This window comes from Periplaneta americana, chromosome 6 (genome assembly GCF_040183065.1).
Source record: "Periplaneta americana isolate PAMFEO1 chromosome 6, P.americana_PAMFEO1_priV1, whole genome shotgun sequence".
NCBI lineage: Eukaryota > Metazoa > Arthropoda > Insecta > Blattodea > Blattidae > Periplaneta > Periplaneta americana.
This window is the reverse complement of record NC_091122.1, coordinates 102,827,603-102,852,874: the sequence shown is the minus strand read 5'-3', so window position 1 is coordinate 102,852,874 and position 25,272 is coordinate 102,827,603. Positions and strand designations below refer to the sequence as shown.

At 34.5% G+C, this 25,272-nt stretch overlaps 1 protein-coding gene and 1 long non-coding RNA gene across 2 annotated transcripts in view; one reads left to right on the top strand and one right to left on the bottom strand.

The window, feature by feature from the left end:
• Positions 1 to 5,986, bottom strand: part of LOC138701584 (aldehyde dehydrogenase family 16 member A1-like) — a 113,544-nt gene extending 107,558 nt beyond the window's left edge. Inside the window, exon 1 of the mRNA XM_069828627.1 lies at positions 5,938 to 5,986. The gene's annotated coding sequence lies outside the window, so the exon portion shown is untranslated. The remainder of the gene's footprint in view (positions 1 to 5,937) is intronic.
• Positions 5,987 to 6,019: 33 nt separating this feature from the next.
• On the top strand, positions 6,020 to 6,703 carry LOC138701586 (uncharacterized). The gene is made up of 3 exons (XR_011332624.1): positions 6,020 to 6,208; positions 6,303 to 6,469; positions 6,575 to 6,703. It is a non-coding gene; the product is annotated as an uncharacterized lncRNA (long non-coding RNA).
• Positions 6,704 to 25,272: the final 18,569 nt, after the last annotated feature.

The window sequence follows — 25,272 nt, the reverse complement described above, 5'->3', positions numbered from 1 at the left end:
CTTTTAGAAAATACCGACAAAAGTAATGAATTATCTTCATGCTGTACTTATTAGGTAATTAATGTGTATTTGTCTGTATTTTAGACCTGTGTATTGTTACGTAATTATCAGTGAATTTGGTTAGAGAACTTAACAAGGTTAGTATGAGATTAGGTAATGCACCTCAAACTGTAACTAATAATGGCTGCTGCCGAAATAGGCTGAGGTGGTTATCGTGTGAAACAAATTATATCTGGAATATCTAGTTTTATTATATACGGATACGTAAAGTTTTTTTTTGTTTGTTTTAGCATGTGTTTGTAATTTTGTGAGGTTATGTCTAGCCTAATTTCTTGTTATTCTTGTATCATTACCAATACATTAATTTATTTTATATTCATTTCAGGTGTTACATCTATGGTGGCAACTCTACTTATGTTAGGATATGAAGTAACAGTATATATTCAACTTCATCATTTGCAAAAAATTAAAGAAAACTGTATGTGTTCGACTCATTCCATCGTCATTTCTTCTTATGTATGTGAACCACGTTCGTTCTAAAAGTGCTACAATATATGAACACTATAGACAACGTGATGGAACAATTTACAAGTTACTGTTAAAATGCTCAACATTTTCAAGTGGTGCTATACCCATTGTTTCAAAATGTACATACATATTTTTACATTTCTATAAGAGGTGTCATAAATTATTTCAGCATATTTGTAAATTCTTCAAAATTAATTCTTCTAATTAATACCATAAAATAATGAAATAATATAGCCTAGGCCTATATGTGATTTTATACTACCGGTATTGATGTTGATCTTGGTAAATTAATCCAATTTCACAGTGTTGTCTTTTGTATTGTGGTTCATAATAATTATAACAGTATGTACGTGGAAATGTTTTTAAAATAATAAATTCTAGCTCATGATTTTAAGTGGTCGTTTCAATGGGAGGTTATATTGGAAAGATGATCACAAATGGATAATTTACTGCAAGATACAAGAACTGAATATAAGTGAGTGTTCCGTTGAAAGTGAAAGTGAAAATTTCGTTTTACAAGAGCTAAGTAGGCGTACACGCACTAAAATACTACAGCGTTTACTATTACTATGCTCAATAGATTAATCAGTAGGCCTATAGAAATGTTTTCACCACTGCAAGAAAAAATCGCGCAATAATTATACTTCTCAGTTATTGTGACGTCCGTATTTTTTTTTAAAAAGAGAGGGAAAAGTTAGGCCTTCTTGCAAATGCGTAATTATGAATTCAAGGAAATTAAAGATAATGCAGTACCTTAATTAGTTGCAATATCTTATTTAATAACAATATTAATAATATTAGGTGAAAAGGGTAGGCTATAGTGCGTATATGTAAGATGTCAAGTTAATTTATTTCCGGAAATGTTTGGTGTATGAACTGAAGTACAGAGGAGACAGTCCCTCAGTTTATATGTAATATGTTTTAATATCAAGAATGACAGCCTTTTATTGTAATATAATTGAGGAGTAGAAGTTTGGAAATTACGTCTATTGTCCATAAAATATTGTACGAAGCATTTAATAAGCAATGATGAGTCCTTTAAATGTCCCAAATGTCAATGTCTTTTAAGTGTTCTGCTATGAATATATAGGGCAGAACAGCGCTCCGAGCGGCGGAATTGGCATTACGAGGGAACCACTTCAGACTCGTTTTTCAAGCTCTATGCGCCAGCTTGTATAATCTCGTAAGCAACGGCACTGCCATCGTGATCTAGACCAGGCCGTAATGCAGGTTGTGTGACGTCATTCGATGAGTCGGGCTTTTCTATTTGAGTATACGGAGCTGAGAGAAAGATATTACTTTATAGCGTGTCGGCGCTCAATTTTATTTAGTGTAATGTGTGTATAAGACCCCTTCACACTTCTTATTGCATAATATGTTGCAGAAATAATTACAAAACTGTGTTATTTTAATGTGAACGGAGTTTTACATGGTAACATAACCTGGTTGCATCAACATTTTAAGTTTGGAATGGAAGCTATTTTGAGATTTAATAAAGAAGAATTATTTATATTGTGATTTTAATTTAGCACGTCTACCTTCCTTACTTGTAGGTACAAAATTTACCACAGTCCCTCCTATGAAATTAGTGTATGTACAGTTGTGTGTTAACCCTCAAACGGAGTTGTGACTGTTCTATGACATAAGTGGAGTTGTGGGGTCAAAAACGATACCACTACAAAAGGAAGTAAAATATTAATTTTGTTTACATTTTAAGATGATCTAATAGGAATGTGATTATTATTAAGTTTGTTTACATAAGTTAAGGACATATAATTAATATGAGTACAATATTATTATTAGTAATTTGTGTAAAACTTTGAAAAACAATAAATCATAACATAGTGTAACTTCGAAAGACTGTATGACATTTTGTGAGCTAATTTAAAATTATTGTAAAAGATAAAGTTCCATTTTATCATATTTTCTTTACAACCATCACATTCAAATGTACCTAGTAATCACACTAAAATGTCAGTCTGGTTGCATACATTGTTGTCAAACTGGATTTCCTTTATTCTCCACTCTCTCTATATGTAACTGATCGGCAGGCCTGGCAAACTGGACGGTCACAACTAACACAGTACTGGTTTGTCTTCTCTTTTGAACGAGGACACAATGCGCAACGTTTTCTTTTCGATTTCTCTTGTGTTCCTTCTTTGGCAGAGGTTTCTTCAAAATCCTTTAAAAAAATCGTTCTGAGTTCCTTCGGGAGTCGGTCAATTACAAGCCTTTCATGTAGGTATGGCTCTGTAAGTTGCCTTCCTAGCGTTTTCAGGAATTCAAAGCGGGAAATGAGTATATAGGCTAGTCCTTGAATTATGTTTGTAATATATATATAAGAATTGACACCAGTATTATTCAGAATTGCATAGAAAATAGCCAGAGACCATCTTCGGGTTCGTATGCTGTTACTATATGTAATACACTTTTGGTCAAGGCTATCTATGCCTCCGTTTGCACTATTACAGAACGAAATAATTTCAGGCTTGCCTGACTCAGGATGTGTCTACCGAATGATGCATGTTAGAGGGAAAAATAACGGACTTTCCTTTCTTAGGCACGTGAGAAATTAATGTGCGGTCATTTTCGAAACCATATTCAGTTGAGCCTACTTTACGCTTCCTGTTTGCCTGAAATTCTTGTGGAATGTCTTTCTTGTTTTTCCGCATCGTCCCCACATAAGTTAGCTTACGTTCTTTGAGTGCGGAAACTAACTCCATGGAAGTGAAGTAATTGTCAGCTGTAACATTTCTGTTACTTCCACAAATAGGCTTCACTAATCTCAGTACTGATTGTGTTGGTTCCTGCAGCGTTTTTTCTTGTGCTGTCAGACCTATCTCATCACTGTCTTTCCCAGCATATGTATATGCATTCAAGAGATAATTAGTGTTAGCATCAGACAAAATCATAATTTTCAGCCCATATTTCTCCGGCTTACTAGCCATGCAAATCCTAAATTTGCAGCGGCCACGGAAACCTACTAGCATCTCATCTACACAGGCATAAGAACATATATTATAGCAAACCTGAGAGTTTTCAACCATTTTGTGAAAAATATACGACACTGCTGCACATGCATCAATTTCCTTCCTTGTTGCTCGTGTTGCAAAATCATCAAAACGCAAGCAATATATCAAAATGTATGTTCGTCTGATAGAAGGAATGGCACGTAAAATATCCCTTCCAGTGCCATCAGTTGCATACATGGACTCGAGACTTTCATGGTTCAATTTGAAAACTGCTGTGTAATATAGAAACACGAAAAGTGCCCTCAGCTCTACTGCATTAGTGTCTCTCAATTCTGTACGAGTTGTATCAGAAAAATTTGGTCTATAGGAACTAATTTTCTCATTTGTGTGTATAACAATTTCTGTAATCATGTTTTCTGTAAATAAACATTCTCATGCCTGTAAAGAATTGCACGAATTCCCTAAATTTTTAGCTCTTCCTTTCAGTGTAGGAACTTTTATTACAATATTGTGTGCTGGTGTTCTCCTGTTTCTATTAGGTTCGGTAGCCCACCATTTGCATCCATTCTTACCATAGAAATTCAATGAATCACCACTTGGTTGGTTTACATCATCATCCACTCCATCCGAGTCGTAATCTTGTTCTGAATCCGTGTCATGTTCAGAATTATAGTCCGGATCATTTTCGTCTTCACATCCACTCGCATCACTGCCTTCACTTTTATCTACAACACAGTTTACAAAGCGTGGGAAACCAGAATCGAGAACTGATACACTTTTACGCGCATTAGTAGCCATACTCCACTATGAAAACTCGTTGGTTGTACATTGACAAGGTGCAGATACACAACTGAAGTTGTGGGGTCGAAAAGGATACCGCTCAATATTTTAGCTATTACTGGAAATAAATAACGGTACCTGCTGGTCAACGACACAGCCAATGGATTAAGTTTGACAAAAGGAAAAGGTCCACAAAAGATTTAGGGAAAGAAAGCAATGGTTAAGGAATGTCAGGGGTATATAATTTGCCTGGTATCGAAAAAGACCCCACAACTCCGTTTGAGGGTTAATCTGGTAGGTTAGATAAATATAATTCATTACAACCCAGTAAAGTAGGGAACAAATAAATAATACAATTAAATTTTTATTCAATGTAATATGTGCATAAGTTCCATTTATGTGTTGCATAATGTGGCAGGAATAATTATAAAACTGTGTTATTTTTATGTGAAGAGAATTTACTATGTTAACATAACCTATCTGCGTCAACATTTTAGGCTTAAGTTGAGAACGAAAACGGTTTTGAGATTTAATAAAGAAGAATATATTTTTAGGATAAACTTCAGAACACGGTTACCGTCCTTACTTATAGGTAGAAAATTCACCACAGTCCCTCATATGAAATGTACATACGTTATATTACTTAGTAGCGCTGAGGTATAGTTCCGGTAATTTCTGAACTGAAAACAGTTGAATTTATTTTTTGTGGAGATGCATTTGATCCTATAAGCAAGGCATATTAAAATCCTGAACGAACCGAACTAATTTGTATATGCAAGATGTATGAATACGAAGGGAACTGCCTCAGCGCTAGTTTAGCCCTAGTAACATATTAAACTAATCAGACTTCAGACTGGAGTACCGTCTGAAACGAATAAATACAATTGAAGTGTAGAGAAATTGCATTTGTAAGTTATACGTAGCGTTATGCTTAATTATAATGCATAATTGCGAATATGGAAATAAGGCAAGTACTAATAGAATAAACATAACCTATAACTTCAACACATTAAAATATGCGTGCGATGCAACTGAATATTGTTGAAACGTGCATAAATGAATGTGCAAGAATTTTGTAATGAAGCATGAGTGCTTTATTTCAACTAATTACAATTCTAGATACTATAACAGTAATGAAAACTATAGGGTATAATTTTTCGTAATATACTGTATGTATCTCGTTTTTAGTTCAAATTGTGTATATTATCAAACGTCGTGTTATTTACTCGTATAATTTAAATTTAATAAGACAAATACGTTAAACTAACAATAATGGATTAGACAAGAGTAACATCGGTAACGCTGCACTTCGACCTAATCACAACTTACTTTACATGCCAGTCAGTGTTTCACTTTCACGTATATATTATTACACATATTTAGCCTACTGTTTATAAGACCAAAATTTCACTTAACCACATAAGGGCGCAATATTTAATCGAAATAAAGGCAGGTATTACACATACGAACTTTGCCTGCAACGTAATTTTCACACCAAAAATAATATTATACCTTAAATTGCAAGTAAATTATGTCCCAAGTGTCTCACAATCACTGTTTAAAATTTTACTGACGCAATTACCTGCATTTCTGAGAAATATATGTTATTCTTCATGCACTGCAACTAATTCATATGGTTGAAAGTAAATCCATATACCTTGTTAGATCACGATGGCAGTGGCAACGGTCCACACACAGCGCCGAGAAATGTGTAATCGAACCAAGAGTGCAGAATATAAAATAGTTGCCAGTGTCGCGCGGTAGCCATCTTAATTTAACCTATCATTGTATTTTCATGGCCTAGTTGTGTTGTTTTAAACTTTTTTAGTAATATTTTGTTAAATTTAAATACGTCGATCCGGTGTGATATATGGCAGATGGAAATAAGGAGTCCAAGAATTTACCTGGAATATCCTATCATATCATGGGTATGTATGAGAGACTAATGACATTACATACGTAAATATCCGGAGTTGTTATCGTCTGTAGTTTATTAATATTTAAATTTAACTTGTGTTACAGTTTTTCAAAGGATCCTGAGGTTAAAGATATTCGGACACCTCGTGTTGTCGTTGCAGCACAATTTGTTCCAGTCACTTCAGGGAGGAGGATATGGATCGCACGACCTTATCATATATGTTTCAGAAAGGGGGCTGTGCAGTATATATTTGCAACCTGAAGAACCAAAGGTTAGATAAATATTACACTGATAGTTAACCAAAATAATATTGGTATATCTATTTACTACTGTGTATAAAGTAGGCTCGTTATGTTATATGAATTATTGTTTTCAGGAAAGAAGGAGAGTAAAACGGAAGTTTGCTGAAATCTTTCTCTCCTTCTCTCTACTGTGACCGTTGCTTACGAGATTATACAAGCTGGCGCATAGAGCTTGAAAAACGAGTCTGAAGTGGTTCCCTCGTAATGCCAATTCCGCCGCTCGGAGCGCTGTTCTGCCCTATATATTCATAGCAGAACACTTAAAAGACATTGACATTTGGGACATTTAAAGGACTCATCATTGCTTATTAAATGCTTCGTACAATATTTTATGGACAATAGACGTAATTTCCAAACTTCTACTCCTCAATTATATTACAATAAAAGGCTGTCATTCTTGATATTAAAACATATTACATATAAACTGAGGGACTGTCTCCTCTGTACTTCAGTTCATACACCAAACATTTCCGGAAATAAATTAACTTGACATCTTACATATACGCACTATAGCCTACCCTTTTCACCTAATATTATTAATATTGTTATTAAATAAGATATTGCAACTAATTAAGGTACTGCATTATCTTTAATTTCCTTGAATTCATAATTACGCTTTTGCAAGAAGGCCTAACTTTTCCCTCTCTTTTTAAAAAAAAATACGGACGTCACAATAACTGAGAAGTATAATTATTGCGCGATTTTTTCTTGCAGTGGTGAAAACATTTCTATAGGCCTACTGATTAATCTATTGAGCATAGTAATAGTAAACGCTGTAGTATTTTAGTGCGTGTACGCCTACTTAGCTCTTGTAAAACGAAATTTTCACTTTCACTTTCAACGGAACACTCACTTATATTCAGTTCTTGTATCTTGCAGTAAATTATCCATTTGTGATCATCTTTCCAATATAACCTCCCATTGAAACGACCACTTAAAATCATGAGCTAGAATTTATTATTTTAAAAACATTTCCACGTACATACTGTTATAATTGTTATGAACCACAATACAAGAGACAACAGTGTGAAATTGGATTAATTTACCAAGATCAACATCAATACCGGTAGTATAAAATCATATATAGGCCTAGGCTATATTATTTCATTACTTTATGGTATTAATTAGAAGAATTAATTTTGAAGAATTTACAAATATGCTGAAATAATTTATGACACCTCTTATAGAAATGTAAAAATATGTATGTACATTTTGAAACAATGGGTATAGCACCACTTGAAAATGTTGAGCATTTTAACAGTAACTTGTAAATTGTTCCATCACGTTGTCTATAGTGTTCATATATTGTAGCACTTTTAGAACGAACGTGGTTCACATACATAAGAAGAAATGACGATGGAATGAGTCGAACACATACAGTTTTCTTTAATTTTTTGCAAATGATGAAGTTGAATATATACTGTTACTTCATATCCTAACATAAGTAGAGTTGCCACCATAGATGTAACACCTGAAATGAATATAAAATAAATTAATGTATTGGTAATGATACAAGAATAACAAGAAATTAGGCTAGACATAACCTCACAAAATTACAAACACATGCTAAAACAAACAAAAAAAAAAACTTTACGTATCCGTATATAATAAAACTAGATATTCCAGATATAATTTGTTTCACACGATAACCACCTCAGCCTATTTCGGCAGCAGCCATTATTAGTTACAGTTTGAGGTGCATTACCTAATCTCATACTAACCTTGTTAAGTTCTCTAACCAAATTCACTGATAATTACGTAACAATACACAGGTCTAAAATACAGACAAATACACATTAATTACCTAATAAGTACAGCATGAAGATAATTCATTACTTTTGTCGGTATTTTCTAAAAGAGAAAGTGAAAACAGTAACAACATTATCTTCAATGTTTACATCACGTCGTTCACATTTTCATTAGGCCTATATCAGTAATGCTTGGTAAGTGAAACAATGCATGAAATTATTTTACATTTCGGGTCACATCATTCGAGAGTCGGAAAATGCAATTCGCCACTTTTAACATAGCATTGCTTGTTATATGAGAGAACTTTGACATTTACCTTAACCTATAAAGATACGACCTGTTGGTACAGAGTTCTTCACATAGCAAAACACAGACAATTTTCCAATATAACTTAGCAGAACAAACTTCAAATAACACTGTAATATGCTTGGCATATTTATGATATTCGTACTCAATCAGTAATGCACAATTAATCGAACTATTTTCACGATGCACAATGCTTTGTAATGGTACTATTCATCATTTCATAGGGCAGAGAGGCGAACCTAGCGGCAGAAATTGTCATGACTCACAGAGACCTACTCTCGACCGTGCTATGCGCCAGCTTGTATAATCCCGTAAGCAACGACTGTGACAGTTGTAGACGAAGTTGGGACCTCCATTATGTCATTGGAAGCTGATACTGAAAATGAAATTCGGGTTCTATCGAAGAAGAATAAGGAAGTTAAGGAAAGGATAGTTTTGTGTACAAAAAGAGAATAAGACATTGCAACAGTATAAATGGCGAGTGGTGAAATCAGTGGGTGATTTGAAAGATGTGTTGGAAACTGTGAAACAGAAAATATTGTTTGAATACGAGTTTTGTGATATGTCGCGTTCCATTTCAAAGACTTTTGTATCTCTTCTCAAGAGACATATGAAAGGTTAAATGATATATTCATATTCTTAGCATAATATGAATAAAATGTTAATATACAAATAATTGTGTTTTTTCTATGTTTATTATGTTGTAGCCTATAGTTTGAACCTTATAAATCATCCAATTTGTTAATAAAAATATAGCAGTGGATCAAACCAAGAACCAACAGGTTAATAATATTAAAATGGTAAGTAATTTACATAATTCCGTGGTGCAAAATATAAATTAATGAAATATAACTTTTGTTTATTTTCTTTGAGAATTTAAATTTTGGTTGTTACTCCATTACTATGAAAAGAAAGAGATTTATATTGTATAAAACTGCAATAAGTGTATTTGACAGACTCTTTGATGCGAAAGTGGCTCTGGAACTATGCGTTTTCAATTTTTTTTCACGGCTTTAAGTAACTGATAATGTGGTCATAACAGAGGAGGTGTTGGAGCTTCTTTCATTGCACCCAATTATATAAAATATTTGGACAAATTATCAAGATCAGACGCAATAGTTCCAGCACGGATTACTAGGGAAATGACCAGTTTTCATAGTATTGCATCTTGGACCTAACGAGTGTTATATTTGTAACAAGTGAGGGGGCTGCAACAATCCATTAAAATACAGAAAAATAAAATTTGTATAATTTTAATAAGTGTGGGCTACAAAATCGCATTAGAATACACAAGCATTAAAAGATTTTTATCCTGAAAGTACAATATTTGTGGCTGCAAACCAAAACCATGTTTTTATCATATTATACAACTCGTAGAAGCTAGTGAAACGAATGAAAATTGTGCCTTTCTTTGGTGTAATTTTTCTGGAGAAATACCATTATTCCCTCACTATATTAAACGGAATGTAGGAAATTGTATTTCACTTTACCGCGAAACGGATGGTACTGTTCACTTTTTCATGACCAGGAATAGCATTCTCTTCAGTCCAATAATGCAACCCTTTCATCACGAGTAGGCCTACAATGATGAAAACTGAATCCTTAATAAATTATCGTGTTGACTAGCAAGTAATACATACAGTAATATCTAATATAAAAATCATATATTTTCATTATTATTATTATGTGATCATGAAGTCATAATTTCATTCGTACCGGTATCCAATATTATGTTGATTAGCATTGCAAATTAGAAACCTAACCTAATTAATGTCTGATTAAATCGGTTATCTTCTTCCATATTTATTTCTTCTTTTATTTGAAAACCTCCCCCGAATTTAGACATAACGAACAAAACTGTAAATTCATGTTTCAATAGAGAGGAAAATTATTTCAGGAGCATATTTTATTAGTGCTTTATTTACTATCACAATCATTTCACTAAAAAGGGATAAACATTTATTCAGCTATTGAGTTCAATAATTTGTTATAAATAAATGCTTTAAAATTCCTACCTACATCACATATTTTAATAATGTGATGTTACATTCCTTTTTCCGACGTCTTCAATTTAGTATTATTATAGTTATCGTCTCGTGCATCATACGTATTTATATGACACCGAAAAATTTCAATGGCTGATCTGACATATTAGAACAATTTTGCTGTTTTCTGAATTTAAGACAGCTGAAAGATGTTTTCTTGATATCTATGTGTAATCATAATCGTTGACAGAGGTCGAATGTGTCTTGAAAAATTCGCTGGGCTAGCGATCAGAACGAGAAATGTGTTTACCTCGCGCGAGGTGAGCGAGAAACTCTTTGTAATGTGTGATGTTCCATTTAAAACAATGCTTTCGATCTGACGCATTTCTCGGCGCACATTTCACATTACACATCTCTCGGTATAGTGTGTAACCGGCCTAATAAAGAATAATTTAATTTCGGGGTTCGAACCGTCGACTGACATTTAAAAGAGAGGTTAAACCGTCGACTGACATTTAAAAGTGAGGTTAAAGTGACAGACGTTCATTGTGTAAATATATTCATAGACAATTAATATAATTGCGCTTTTTATATACATATAATAATGAATAACTTCATTTCGGGGTTCGAACCGTCGACTGACATTTAAAGGAGAGGTTAAAGGGACAGACGTTCATTGTGTAAATATAATCATAAACAAATTAATATAATTGCGCTTTTTATGCCACTCTAGTGTCGACTTCGTAAACTACGCCGTCAAATGCATACATAAAACCACTACCGTCTGTACTTTAAAGATACAGACGGTAGTGCATAAAATCGTCAGCCTTCTTTTATTATGGCAGTGCTTTTGAATCCCATTGTACTTGCATGCGTGCAATAACGATCTAAGCAGGGACCGCTAAACTTTACCATTGCCGGCATTCCGAATCTTCAACAAAACTGCAACATTTATGGGATCACAAAACAGCTGTTTACAATGACTTTGAAAACCAACGGCGTAACTTTATTGATATAGCAGGCGAGACCCAACAATTTGACTAGAATTCTGATACACACAAACCACAAATAAGACTATAAAAATGTGGTTATACAATATTTAATAGAATAGTCAATTACTTTGTCATCCATAACCGTAAAAATTCCCAAAGACTGCAACCATTTTATTTTCATTTATTGTCTTGTTTTTTTTTATCACCAACACGCATTTAGTTTATAATACATCAACAATTAACGTTTGGTACGACCGCAAACATAATTCCATCGACACACACTTACATTGTAACATTAATTTACATTGAAAATCGGCATTAGCACAAACACGTGTACTGTACGGTCAGCCTCCGGGTGACAGGTAATTACAGTGTTGCCGACGTATGGCCCCGGCTTGTAACTAAAGAAGGCTCTGCCTAAGATAATGATTGAGAATAGTCACAGTCTAACAGATATAGATACAGTCACGCAACTCATACGTATAAAATATGCCAACATTTGACAGCTGGCGCGACAGTAGCCCTCTAGCGGCAGGCAAGTTAAAAGTGTGCACACGACATTTGATAACACATCAGAAAACTGGTTTTGCGTAATTTATTATATATTTTTATGTTATACAATAAGTGTATATGGTTCTTACTAATTCTACTTTAGAATCCTGGAAGAATTTCACACGCAGTTAAACTACAAGTTTCAGAAGCTGGGAATAAACGAAATTCTTTCTGCTCCTTACAACTGAATCATGGCCCTGATCACGTCTCATGGTTTGAAATAATATAATTGTTTGTACGTGGACGGTTAATTCAATTCATTCCTAAATATATTTATAAACCATTGGAACTCTATATTTTCTGTGAGAAGAATCAAAATTGTAGGGCAAATCTCGTAGGGTACATCGCGTGGTGAATTCCTCTTCCTATTTCCTGAGAAATTAACTATTTTCCATACCGCAAATTGGGGTAAACTCGGCCGCTGAGGTAAACTTAAAAATAGAAAAGGGGGAGATTTAAACCTTAATTTGACAGACATTGATTTATGAAGTTCATTATTTTTCAATTTTTTTTTTTATTATTTTGAGTCGCTAATAGTGCTGATATTATCATTTAAATTTTATGGCAAGTTTACCTCATTTTACAGTACATTTCCAGTTTTCACACATAAGCTTAATTTTAACTTACCCTACCTATATAATACGTAATTTACATGCACTTACTGTTATTATGACGTAGGTGAGAACAAATGAATACACAACTTTGTTGAAAAAATTGTAACTTCAATTAACTCAGAAAATGTAGGCCTAATTATATTTTCAGAGCAGAAGTGGTGTAAATCAAAAATGGGTAATGAGAGTTAAAGTAAACATTCTGTAAAATACAGCGCAAAGTAGCAGTTAATATTGAATTTATTTAAACTATTAGTAGTCAGTGAATAGCTCGAAGGATATATTTATAGCTACTTTGCGCTGTATTTTACAGAATTTTTACTTTAAACCTCATTACCTAATTTTGACTTATACCACTTCTGCTCTGAACGGCTCAAATAATCACTGGTAATGTAAAATCAACGCCAATAGCAGTCATGCAAGTTATTACAGAAAAAATTGCTTTTTATATTAAATTTAAAAAGGCTCTTTTATTTCTTGAGAACTTAATACGTCTGCCACATGAATCTACACCAACACATCAGAAATGTATCGACACAGTGTGGATTTATTCAAGAAGTGAATATTTTGCAAAAGGATTATAATACGCCACGAATTCTTCAAAAAATTAACACCATAATCCCTACTTGAATGCAATATAACATTCAACTTTTGAAAATTATAAAGAAAAAAACACGAATAAAAAAATTATGGAATTACTTGCATTAAAAACTGTAGATACATTATCCAAAATCGGAACGGTTACACATTTACACATGATCTGTGCAAAACAATAATATACTGTAACAGGTATTTACTTTGTTTTTATTTAAATTCTCCTTCCTGACATACAAATAGGTAACTGATAACTAATAAATGTTTTATAGAACACAATACGTAGGCTACCTACAACGTGGATTATAGGTTTTGACTGAGTTATGATTTTCTCTTGGTCTTTAGGGAATCTGAAGAACGACAAATTCGGGGATTTAAACTTGTTGTTACTGGAATTTTCGTCATTGCACACATTGCCTTTATTCCGACGCATGATTAAAACGTTATTATAATATCTCGCATACCTTTAACGCATGTGCCGGCTGTATCAACCCTATGACCAGTGCCTTGCCTGCCGTTTGAGCGCTAGTGTCCTGAATGTTGGCAAAAAAAGTGTTGAAGTTGCGCGACTGTATATATTAAGCCTGATTCAGACGGTGCGTGTTTCTGTGATGGATTCCGAGGTGGCTAGAAGCACTGCCATCGTGATCTAATACAGGCCGTAAGGCAGACCACGTGACTCGCTTAACAGCTGATCGCGAAGGGCGGTCTTTCAACCATATCAATTAGTTGCAGTACATGAAAAATAACATATATTTCTCAGAAATGCAGTGTAATCGCGTCAGTAAAATTTTAAACAGTGATTGTGAGACACTTGAGACACAATTCACTTGCAACGTAAGGTATAATATTATTTTTGGTGTGAAAATTACGTTGTTGCCGGCAAAGTTCGTATGTGCAATATCTGCCTTTATTTCGATTAAATATCGCGCCCTTATGTGGTTAAGTGAATTTTTGGTGTTATAAACAGTAAATATGTGTAATAATATACATGTGAAAGTGAAATATTGACTGGGATGTAAAGTAAATTATGATTAGGCCTAAGTGCAGCGTTACTGATGTTACTCTTGTCTAATGCATTATTGTTAGTTTACCGTATTTGTTTTATTAAATTTAAATTATTGCGCCCTTCTTATGTGTGAATAATATACACAATTTGAACTAAAAGCGAGATAGATATAGTATATTATGAAAAATGATACCTTATAGTTTTCATTACTGTTACAGTATCTAGTATTGTAATTAATTGAAATAAAGCACGCTCGCTTCATTACGAAATTCTTGCACATTCATTTAAGCACGTTTCAACAATTATCAGTTGCACCGCACGCATATTTTGAGGTGTTGACATTATAGGTTATGTTTACTCTATCAGTACTTGCCTTATTTCTATATTCGCAATTATGCATCATAATTATATATAACGCTACGTATAACTTGTAAATGCAATTTTTCTACACTTCAATTGTATTTATTCTTTTCATGCGGTAATCCAGTCTGATTAGTTTAATATGTTACCAGGGCTAAACTAGCGCTGAGGTAGTTCCCTTCGTATTCATACGCCTTGCATAATTATACTAATTAGTTCGGTTAGTTCAGGCTTTTATTATGCCTTGCTTAGAGGATAAAATGCATCTCCACAAAAAATAAATTCAACTGTTTTCAGTTCAGAAGTTACCGGATTTATACCTCAGCGCTCGTTTAACCCTAGTTAAGTAATATAACCGTATGTACATTTCATAGGAGGGACTGTGATGAATTTTCTACCTATAAGTAAGGAAGATAACCGTATTCTGAAGTTTATCCTAAATGTATTCTTCTTTATTGAATCTCAAAATAGCTTTCGTTCTCAACTTAAAATGTTGGCGCAAATAGGTTATGTTAACATGGTGAATTCTCTTCACATAAAAATAACACAGTTTTATAATTATTCCTGCCACATTATGCAACAAATAAATGGAACTAGCCGGAACTTATGCACACATTGCATTGAATAACAATTTAATTGTATTATTTATTTGTTCCCTACTATACTGGGTCGTATTGAATTCTATTTATCTAACCTACCAGATGAATTAACACAACCGTATGTACCTACACTTATTTCATAGGAGGGACTGTGGTAAATTTTCTACCTACAAGTAAGGAAGATTAGATGTGCTAAATTAAAATTACAATATAAATAATTCTTCTTTATTAAATCTCAAAATAGCTTCCATTCCAAACTTAAAATGTTGATGCAAACAGGTTATGTTAACATGTAAAACTCCGTTCACATTAAAATAGCATAGTTTTGTAATTATTTCTGCAACATATTATGCAGTAAGAAGTGAAAGTATCTTATACACACATTACACTAAATAAAATTGAGCACCGACACGCATTAAAGTAATATATTTCACTCAGCTCCGTATACTCAAATAGAAAAGCCCGCCTCATCGAGTGACGTCACACATCCTACATTACGGCCTGCTCTAGATCACGATGGCAGTGCTAGAAGGCTGGGTGCCGTGGTGGCTACGGTGCTGGGTTCCTTGGTGGCTGCGGTGATGGTTTTCGTTCACACGGAGCGAGTTGCCTTGCATGCTGGATCCAAACAGTTTGAAGTATTACAAACCTTTGGCTGGATCCCAGTTTGGAAGTTGGAGATGCTGGCGCGGTACGATTTGGATCAAATATGGAAGCTGTATGTGAAGGTGTACGAAGAAGACGTTCAGCAGCCTTTGCTGTTTTGCTAGCTTTGAACGCTGAGGAGACGGATCAAATTAAAAAGAGTAGAATGTGGAGCCGAAAATGGTTACTGCGTAGAAATACGGGCCAAGATATCTTAACAATGCTGTTTGTATAGCATATAAACATGTTTCTTCTCTGTACGCCTCAATTAAAGTTCTGACTTGATCTTGGTCCAACCGTAGGAATTCATAATCAAAATTTTCGACTTGCTGTCTTAAGGGGAGAGGATGGTATTTTTCAAAACTTTTTTCATATTTGGTGTAAATTATTAATTTTTTGTATGTATGTAGAGAGCTCATAGCTGTGGCAACTCAACCAAATAAAAATATTTTGAAAAAAAAAATTATTTGGGGGCCCAAATTTGAAAAAAATATACCCAATGCAGGATTGTACTAAAACCGATATATCTAAACCGTTTTTAAAGATAGATTCAAACAGTATGTATTTGCAAAAGTATGTTCTACAAACTGTCTGTAACAGAATTTTGATATTAGTCCTACGTTGGTAAAATAAACAATTAAAATTTAATAACAATTTTCTGATTTCCTTTCTTGCAAACAAACGCACGTATTTTTAAAATGAAATCAATTAACAAAATTCTGTTACAGAGAAAAGTTTCCTAATAGTCTAAAGAATGTGTGTTCTAAATGTCATGCATGTATCTTTAATAGTTCAGAAATTATATTCATTTTGTCTGGCAATGTAGCAAATAAAATAAAGTTACTGGAAACCAATAAAATTGGGCGTGTGATTTAAAAATCCATAGCGCAGGAAGTTTAAAAATGACGTCTCAACATCCTATAAGGGCACAAATACCCACAAAATGTTATGCAATGTATTCCACACATATCAAATGGTAGTTTTTTTTTTTTTTGAAAATTTAATTTACCGGAAACAACATTAAAAGTGGGCGAGTGATTTAAAAATCCATAATGCAGGAAGTTTAAAAATGGCGATTCACACATATCACAGAGTAATTTAAATAATTTTTTTGAAAATCTAGTGATTTTTCATCAAAAATACCATCGTCTCCCCTTAAAATAGTAGCTTCTGCAATCTTCCCGAGGTTGATCCACACTGTTGTTTTCTCGCTCCCAAGGTCCCAGAAAAGTCTAATGGCCGTGTGCACCATTCTCGATCATCTAGCCCGTTTATCAGCAATCACGGAAACATGGTTAATTCTTGACAATGATCAAGTTACAGATGCGGTGCACCGACATTTTCCCTCGATCAACTCAGTACCGTCAGCTGACGGTATGCTCGCTTGAGAAGAATCATCTGAGCGCTAGGTTATCGCGTATAAAACAGCGAACGAACGCACTCTGTCAATAATCGCTTCGTTTTTGTTTGTCGGACTGCTTTCAAACATCCTCGCAGTTTTCAAATAACAAGTTTCAATAATCATGGAAGAAAAAAGAAAAGAGCACCGAACTTCTCACAGTTCGAAGTGGGAATTCCTTTAGAACTCGTCAGCAATTATGCATCCATATTACAGAATAAAAGTACTGACGGAAGTTCTCTAAGAGAAAAGCAGGCTACCTGGTTGGATTTAACCTCACAATTCACATGAGTTATACGTGTTTACATAATTCCACATAATTTGGAACGTAATTTATACAGTGGTTATTTCATATTATTGATAATAATTGGGAAAAATTCAGTATACGAATACCTGACTGACAATTATCTTGAAATAGGATACTAAAAAGAGCAGATTTGTGTTTGTCGAATGCTCATCATCTTGCTTACGAAAAAGACAATAATTTATTTGGAAAAATTTCAGTATACGGATACCTCGCTAACAATTATTTTAAAATAAAAAAAAAAAAAAAAAGCAATTCGTCTGTGTATGTCGAATACGCACCATCATGCATACGAAAAGGAAGTTTTTAGTGCCAATTTATTTTGTGTGCACAAGGTTGGAATTTTGGAGTAAGAGGGAAAGGAAAGTATCCTTGTTCTGAAATGTATCCATTTATTTTGTGTTCACAAGGTTGGAATTTTGGAGTAAGAGGGAAAGGAAGGTACCGTGTAATTTCTCTTAATTCAATCGTAAATAGCCTAACTGTCCAAAACGTCATGTAGGTCTTAATAGTTTCAAACGGTAAATCTATAGCTAATAAGTGATAATCTCGCATTCTACAAAATGGTCATTTAGTTTTGCTATATTATTACCGGCATAGAATAACTGCTTTATTATTATGCTAACAAAATTGGACAATTAGGCCTAAATAATATTTTGTCCTCAAGTAAAGTCCCGATCTTCCAAAGCAGAAACATATAAAACATTAGCCTATTTTGATAAAAAAAGGAACATTTTTATTATTCATCTACAAACTTACTCTTTCTACAATAACACCAATGCACACGTGCATCAACGTCGGTTAGTGTAATCACCGGTTAAAATTGCCACCTAACCGCTGGTTAAGCATTTTTACAGTGGATCGACCTCGGTTACAACTTAAATAGGAGGTTAACCACAGTAATCTCTAACCGTCCATATTCGAGTGGTTAAAAGAGATAACCAGTGATTAGCAGAGCAAGTAAAGCAAAATGGCGGCCAGAGCCACATATGTTTATTTCTAAGACAATTATTATCGCACAGTAGCCTACTTGAATTTCTTGGATAGAGCATGAACGTGAAGTTTCTTTAGTGGAAAGAGAGAATTCTTACGAGGAATTAGGTGACAGAAAATTTCAGGAGGTATTTCGTTTATCAAAATGTACAAATGGATCACTTGAAATAACACACAAAGTCATATTTCTCCTATGGATCGGTTGCTTATATTACGATTCTATGTAATTGTTATTTTCTGTACTAAAAGGGAGAATACTCGAATATCCCTTTCTCCATGTCACTGGCTGAACAAAGAGAGGTTATGGATGGATCTTGGGATAATGAACAGTTCCCTCGTGTAAATGGGGTCCTGGATCGTATACACATTCCTACTAATCTTCTGCATCCTTTTCCTTTATATATATTCCATCTTTTTTTATATATATTATATTTAAATCTAGTAATTGAGTCTATCGATACTTCAACCTCACATTGGGATATAATCATTTTTGCATTCAATTTTCTATTTTGTACGATTTTAACCTAACAGCACTGAAAAGCAAAGAAATGCAACTCGCAAATATAACAGCTCCAAAAGGCAAACAAATGCAAAACGAAAATGTAGGACACGTTCATTTCGATGTAGAACGGAGTGAGCGCAGCCGTTTTTAGACATTGACTATTATCTTTGCAGCGGTATGGATGCTTTCCTTTAGTAATTTTGTAGAAACAATGTACCATCATAGACATTACTCTGGTTAAATGAGGTGTCAGCTAGCCATGTTTAAGTAATCGGTAATTGTAAATGGTGCACAGAAATTACATTTTAACCACTGTTACTGTTTAACCGCCGTTTCGTAATCTATGATTACTGCGTTTTTAACCGTTGTTGATACACTTCGCCACAATTCTGTTATTTCCGCAATGATTTGCGTGTTCAAGATACACCATTTCATCTTCAATTCCAACAAGTACGTCAAATCGTGCCGCCATTTTGGTTTTCTCGACTTGACCATGTTCAATTCAAGATAATCGGTCCCACACCCGTGATCAAATTTGATCATCATCAACTGGCTTGTTTAACTTTGATCAAGATTGATACTCCGCAAATTGGCGTTGAAGATGGTCAAGTGCCGACTTAACCATGGTCAAATTTTAATCGAGAATGGTGAACACGGGCATAGATAACACTCATGATAAATAAGAAACTAACCATAAGTGGAAAGCATCTAAAATTCTACATTAACAATAGTAAATGTTGCAACAAAGCAATTAAACAAGAAGTTTAAAACAACTAAAGTTCTATATTTGATTATTCTATCCTTAGAAACTTAGAAATACATTTTTTAAAAAAGATTTAGTTGGAGAACAACTATTTTGGTGACACTGAACCAGCACAGAAGCACGCAGGGAAAATAGCAAGGAACCTATCCTCGAAATCCAGCAAGCTAGCCATCCACGGAGCCACCAGAGCGCATTATTTCCGGTGAGTGACCACGCAGGCGACCCATTCGCGCTGCCACCTTGGAATCCATCACAGAAACATGCACCGTCTGAACCGGGCTTTAGACTGTGATAGAGTTAAGGCACAGGATCCAAACATCGCCTACCTTATTGCATAATCCAGTAACGCTTTGCTTCAAATAAATTCAAGTTAACAGCTTTTCCTTATTTCTCAGTGACAAACTAGTTGTAATAATAATATTTTATATTTCAGATATAATACATTATAAAATTAAGTATCGAATTCGTTTAATATTTGTATAATAATATAATATAGGTATATGGTTTTACTTCTCGTAAGAGTTTTGTTTTTCCATTTTCAGCGCTATTAAATCATTACATATTTTAATTGTTGTTGGGGTCAACGTCTCAACTCTCATTATAAAGGAACTCTAGAGTCTAGACATTGCAGTTAAAGAAAGATTTATTATTTTATTTGAGTACATAATGTACCTAGATGTATTAATTGTATGTGTTATATTTCCGCTGTGTCGACTGCTAGCTGGTGTGATGTCAGCGCCAACTCTAGGGAGAAAGCAGAATCTGACGCTTTAGCTGGCTTGAAGGTCATTGAAATCAGTCCGGCTACATGGTACCGACGTGAAGTGCCCATTCTTTATAATCCCTATTCGCTGGGCAGACCACTATAGAGACATAGGCCAATTTTACACATATTTAGTATGTTGTTGCTTCTTTGACAGGTTGGGTTTGGTTAGTTTTTGTTATAACCTACCTTGCATATACGATTATAGCGCAACATTGGCAGTGATAAAAGTGAAATATTCGTTCTAGAGCCGGTCAAATACGCATTCAGTCTCGCTCGGATCTCGCTCCCAAAGCTCTCCATTCCCGTTGCTTCCACAACGGCACTGCGGAGGAGTGGGAGGGGATTGCCAAGGACTGCGCGGGAGTAGAATGCAAGCGGGAGCGAGCGGGAGTCCCGTAGTCTCGCATTTCACATAAACAGAGAAGTACAGTACAGTCTTCATGAGTAAAATAATGTGTACAATGGCTGCGGAAGCTAAAGAAAGTGTATTGGATAAACTAGCTGATGGAACTTACATTCTACTAGATAAACCGGGTGTAAGTCGGGGTAGCAGTAGCTGGGAGAACTTCAGGGTAAGCATTTTATGAATCCTTGGTGCTTAAATTGTAGCATAGAATTTACGGAAATTAAGTTATGCTGTATTTCACTTTGACTAATTATTTCGAAATAATGTTCCTCTTGTAATCATGAGATTTTGTATTATTTTGAACGCTAAAAGCCACGGAGATATTTCACTTATAGAATACATTGTAATTTATATATTTTTTAACGATTTCAGTTGGTAGTTCAAAAGGACACAAATGCTCCTGTTGGCTATGTTCATTGTCAAAGAGAGGGTTGCAACACATTGCTTATTTATAACGGTAGCACTTCGGGAATGTTGAGATATAAATGTAAAGAAAACAGGCATTCATCAAAGAACGAAGTTTCTAAGGCTGCTAGAACGGCGGTTAGAGACAAATGTGTGTCTATGTGTGCAATGGACCTCCGTCCCTTCAATATTGTCAGCGGCGAGGGGTTCATTAATCTGTCTCAAGAATTAATTAATACAGGTATCAAATATGGACAGATCAGTGCTAAAGATGTTTTGCCTTCCTCGAGGACTGTGTCTCGACATATCCGAGATCTGGCTGACCAAGTCAGAGATGAAATGATTCCTAAAGTAAAGGAAGCTATTAACAGAGATCAATGTGCAATGACATGCGATCTCTGGACTGACAAATATCAGAAGATTCATTACCTGACAAATCACATCGTCCTATATAGAGGAGTGTGAGGATAAATGGGAGTTAAGGAACAACGTGCTCCTGACGACAAAATTCCCAGAGGTCACTAAAACTGGTGCAAACACTCTCACGGAAATATATGAGCAAATGGCGGAGCTAGATATTACTCCCACACAGTTACAAAACGTTACCTTTGTGACAGACCAGGGACCCAATATTAAGAAAGCTCTGGAAAATCACAAACGATGTCCCTGTATTATGCATTGCATTAATACAGTATTAAGACACACACTGAATGAGAAGTTCTTAAGTGATGAGATTCCTGATGTGTTTCATTCCATCCAGACCGCACGTAAAGTCCTTGGCTTTATGAAACGCTCCAGTTTAGTCACTAGACTAGAAAAATCATTGCTTCCTGACATCGAGACCAGGTGGAATAGTGTTTATATGATGTTAGATTCGTTCCATAACCAGAGAGATCAGATAAAGAATATTTTGAAAGATGTAATGAAGGAAGAAAAGATGACATTTTACCACGGAGAAATAATGGAAAACATAACTAATATCTTGAAGATTTTCAAAGAGGCCACAGATGACTTGGAAGGCGCAAAAGAACCGACCTTGCCATTTGTTGTACCATGGGTTTTCAAATTGTTAGATTCCTGCGAAATAACTGCTGATGATGATGAGATCATGAGGAAATTAAAAAAACGGACAGAAACGTTCATAAATGTAAAACTTCTGAATGAACTGCATGATAGACATTACTTGGCCACTTTCTTTCATCCATCTTTCAAGGAACTTTTAGTTCTGAGGGAAGATAAAAGAGAGGAAATTCACGAAAACGTCCGAAAGATCTTAAATACAGTAAAAGTAGTGGAAGTGAATGAGGATCCCTCGCCCTCTCCCTCAAAGAAATTTCGAAAATGGCGCTAAGCCACATCAAATCACAGAGACGAGCTGGAAAAGTACATGAGCATGAATACTACAGATGATGATTGCAAAAATCTTCTGTCATAGTGGAAGTTACATGCAGGCTCTTTCCCGAAACTTGCTAGATTAGGAAAAGAAGTTTTCTGCATTCCCGCAAGCAGTGCTGCAAGTGAAAGGAATTTTAGCTGGGCAGGACTGATTGTATCGGAGAAACGAAGCTCTATTGATCCTGATCGTGTAAACGATATATTAATTATTCATAATAATAAAAGAGCCAACTGAATGGATTTGAACAGTGATTTCGAAGTCTAATTGACAGGTAGCTTCTAAGTTCTCATTAACAAGATTATAATGTAGGAGTAAGTACAAAAGTGAGGAAAGGATACATTTATTTTCAATTTTTATACCCATATGTACAATAATAATATGTATTGAATATTAGGCCTACATTTTATTTACTAATTTCCATTGCATTGAATAAACTTTTTTGTTTTATTAGTTTGAATTAGTATTAGTGTATGTGTGAAGTTTTGTTTAAATTGCTGTGACTTGCTATTTATGGATACCTGTAATAATAACATTATTAATATTCATCACAGCCTGTGTAACCATACAACTGTGTGAATGTGATATTGTGCCTTACGTTTTGAATGATATTGTACTGGCCAAACTTAGACGACCCAGCACAGAGGAAGAAGTCACATCATCATGCTCTCGATGTTTATGTTATGCAGTTGGCCGCGTCCATAACTCAATTATTTTATAACGGCTTGCCAAAAATAGACGACCTCAGCAGGAGTAGAGAGGTCAGCTTATCTTGCCGCAAGAGATAACTACTAACTTCTCTGTTAAAAAAAAAACATCTTATTTGCCTCATCCCAGCGGCTGGGCTAATTCAGAGTCATAATGTGACAACGCTGCATAACTAACAGGCATGTACCGTATAATTTATTACGTTTTGGGTAAGGCACGAGTCAGCAGAGTGGTGTGCGTGAGGTCGTCTAAGTTGGCAAGAACAATAAGCCTGCATATTACAAGTAAACAAATAAATGATGTAGTACTGTAGACCTAAATAAAATCTTGTATTCCGAAAGCACTAAACGTGTGTTTAGAATTTACAGCAATTTATTTATTTAAATGTTTTATACATTTATAATTCAGTAATAGTAATAATAATAATAATAATAATAATAATAATAATAATAATAATAATAATAATAATAATAATAATAATAATAATACATAATGTTTATTCGTTAAAGAAGGAATATACTTTCACTATTGAAAAACTTAGTAGTAGTAGTAGTAGTAGTAAGCTTAGTAGTAGTAGTAGTAGTAGTAGTAGTAGTAGTAGTAGTAGTAGTAGTAGTAGTAGTAGTAGTTTTAGTTTTATTTTTAGTTTGCCTGGCAGAGTTAAGGCCATAATGCCTTTTCTTCCACTCAACCAGGTTTCAAAATCATGAAATACAAAATTATGTATCGCTGTCACCGCACGCTTCAACCTTTCCTATGTGGCACAAACACTGCATAACTTCGTCACCGTATTCGCTGCGGGAATCCCGGGACTTCTCATTGCCGAGCTTTTGTTACCGGTACACGAGACTCCCGTGGCAGCACTCCCTTTCAGCCGCTCTCGCTTACGAGAGCGCGCGGGAGTACGACAGTGTTTGACCGCCTTTAATTCGTTCAGTGGGCGTTGGATACTCTACATTCACCCACTTGGTATTTACAGGATTTAAAGTCCACTGAGTTTACGCTAATTGATACATAGAGGAAGAAGAAAGGTTGCCAGATTTGACAAAGCGTATTACATATAATTTGGAAACACACCTAAAAGGTAAAATGATATGCATTTGAAACAATGAGGGAATCGAATATACAAAATGTCAGAAAAATGTACACCTAAGTAGCGTTTGTGCCATTTACAGTTAAGAAATGGGGGGAAAAATAATACTTAATAGATAATGTTGCATTTTGTTAAGTATTATGTTGAAGGGATGTGTTTTCATTTTTTCATAGATTGTTTTACTTGGCTTAACTGTATTTACATCCTCATACTTTTATTATAATAGGAATGTCAGTAGTTTCTTCTGTTTACATTTTATTTTAGGCCTATTTGCATAATTCACATTCTTAGCTTGTTTTCTGTAGTTATATTTATTTAAAATTATATTTTAAAACGTTTATAACAAATAATTTAGGATAACAGTATTGTTATGGTGACTGGCCAGGTTCAAACTAAAACTGGCTTCCTGGACATCTGAAATATTTATAAAAAAGCACGACATAATCACATGAAATTAAAATGCATATGATATCCTACACATTTTTCATGTCAGAGGTGAAACAACATTAAGGGGCAAAACATTGTCAATTTACTAGCCACATAATGGTTAATTGATTGGAATAGGGTATTGCGAAATTACGTCATTATTTTATTTATTTTTGGTACAAGTAACATTTCTTTAAGTATTTATTTATTTT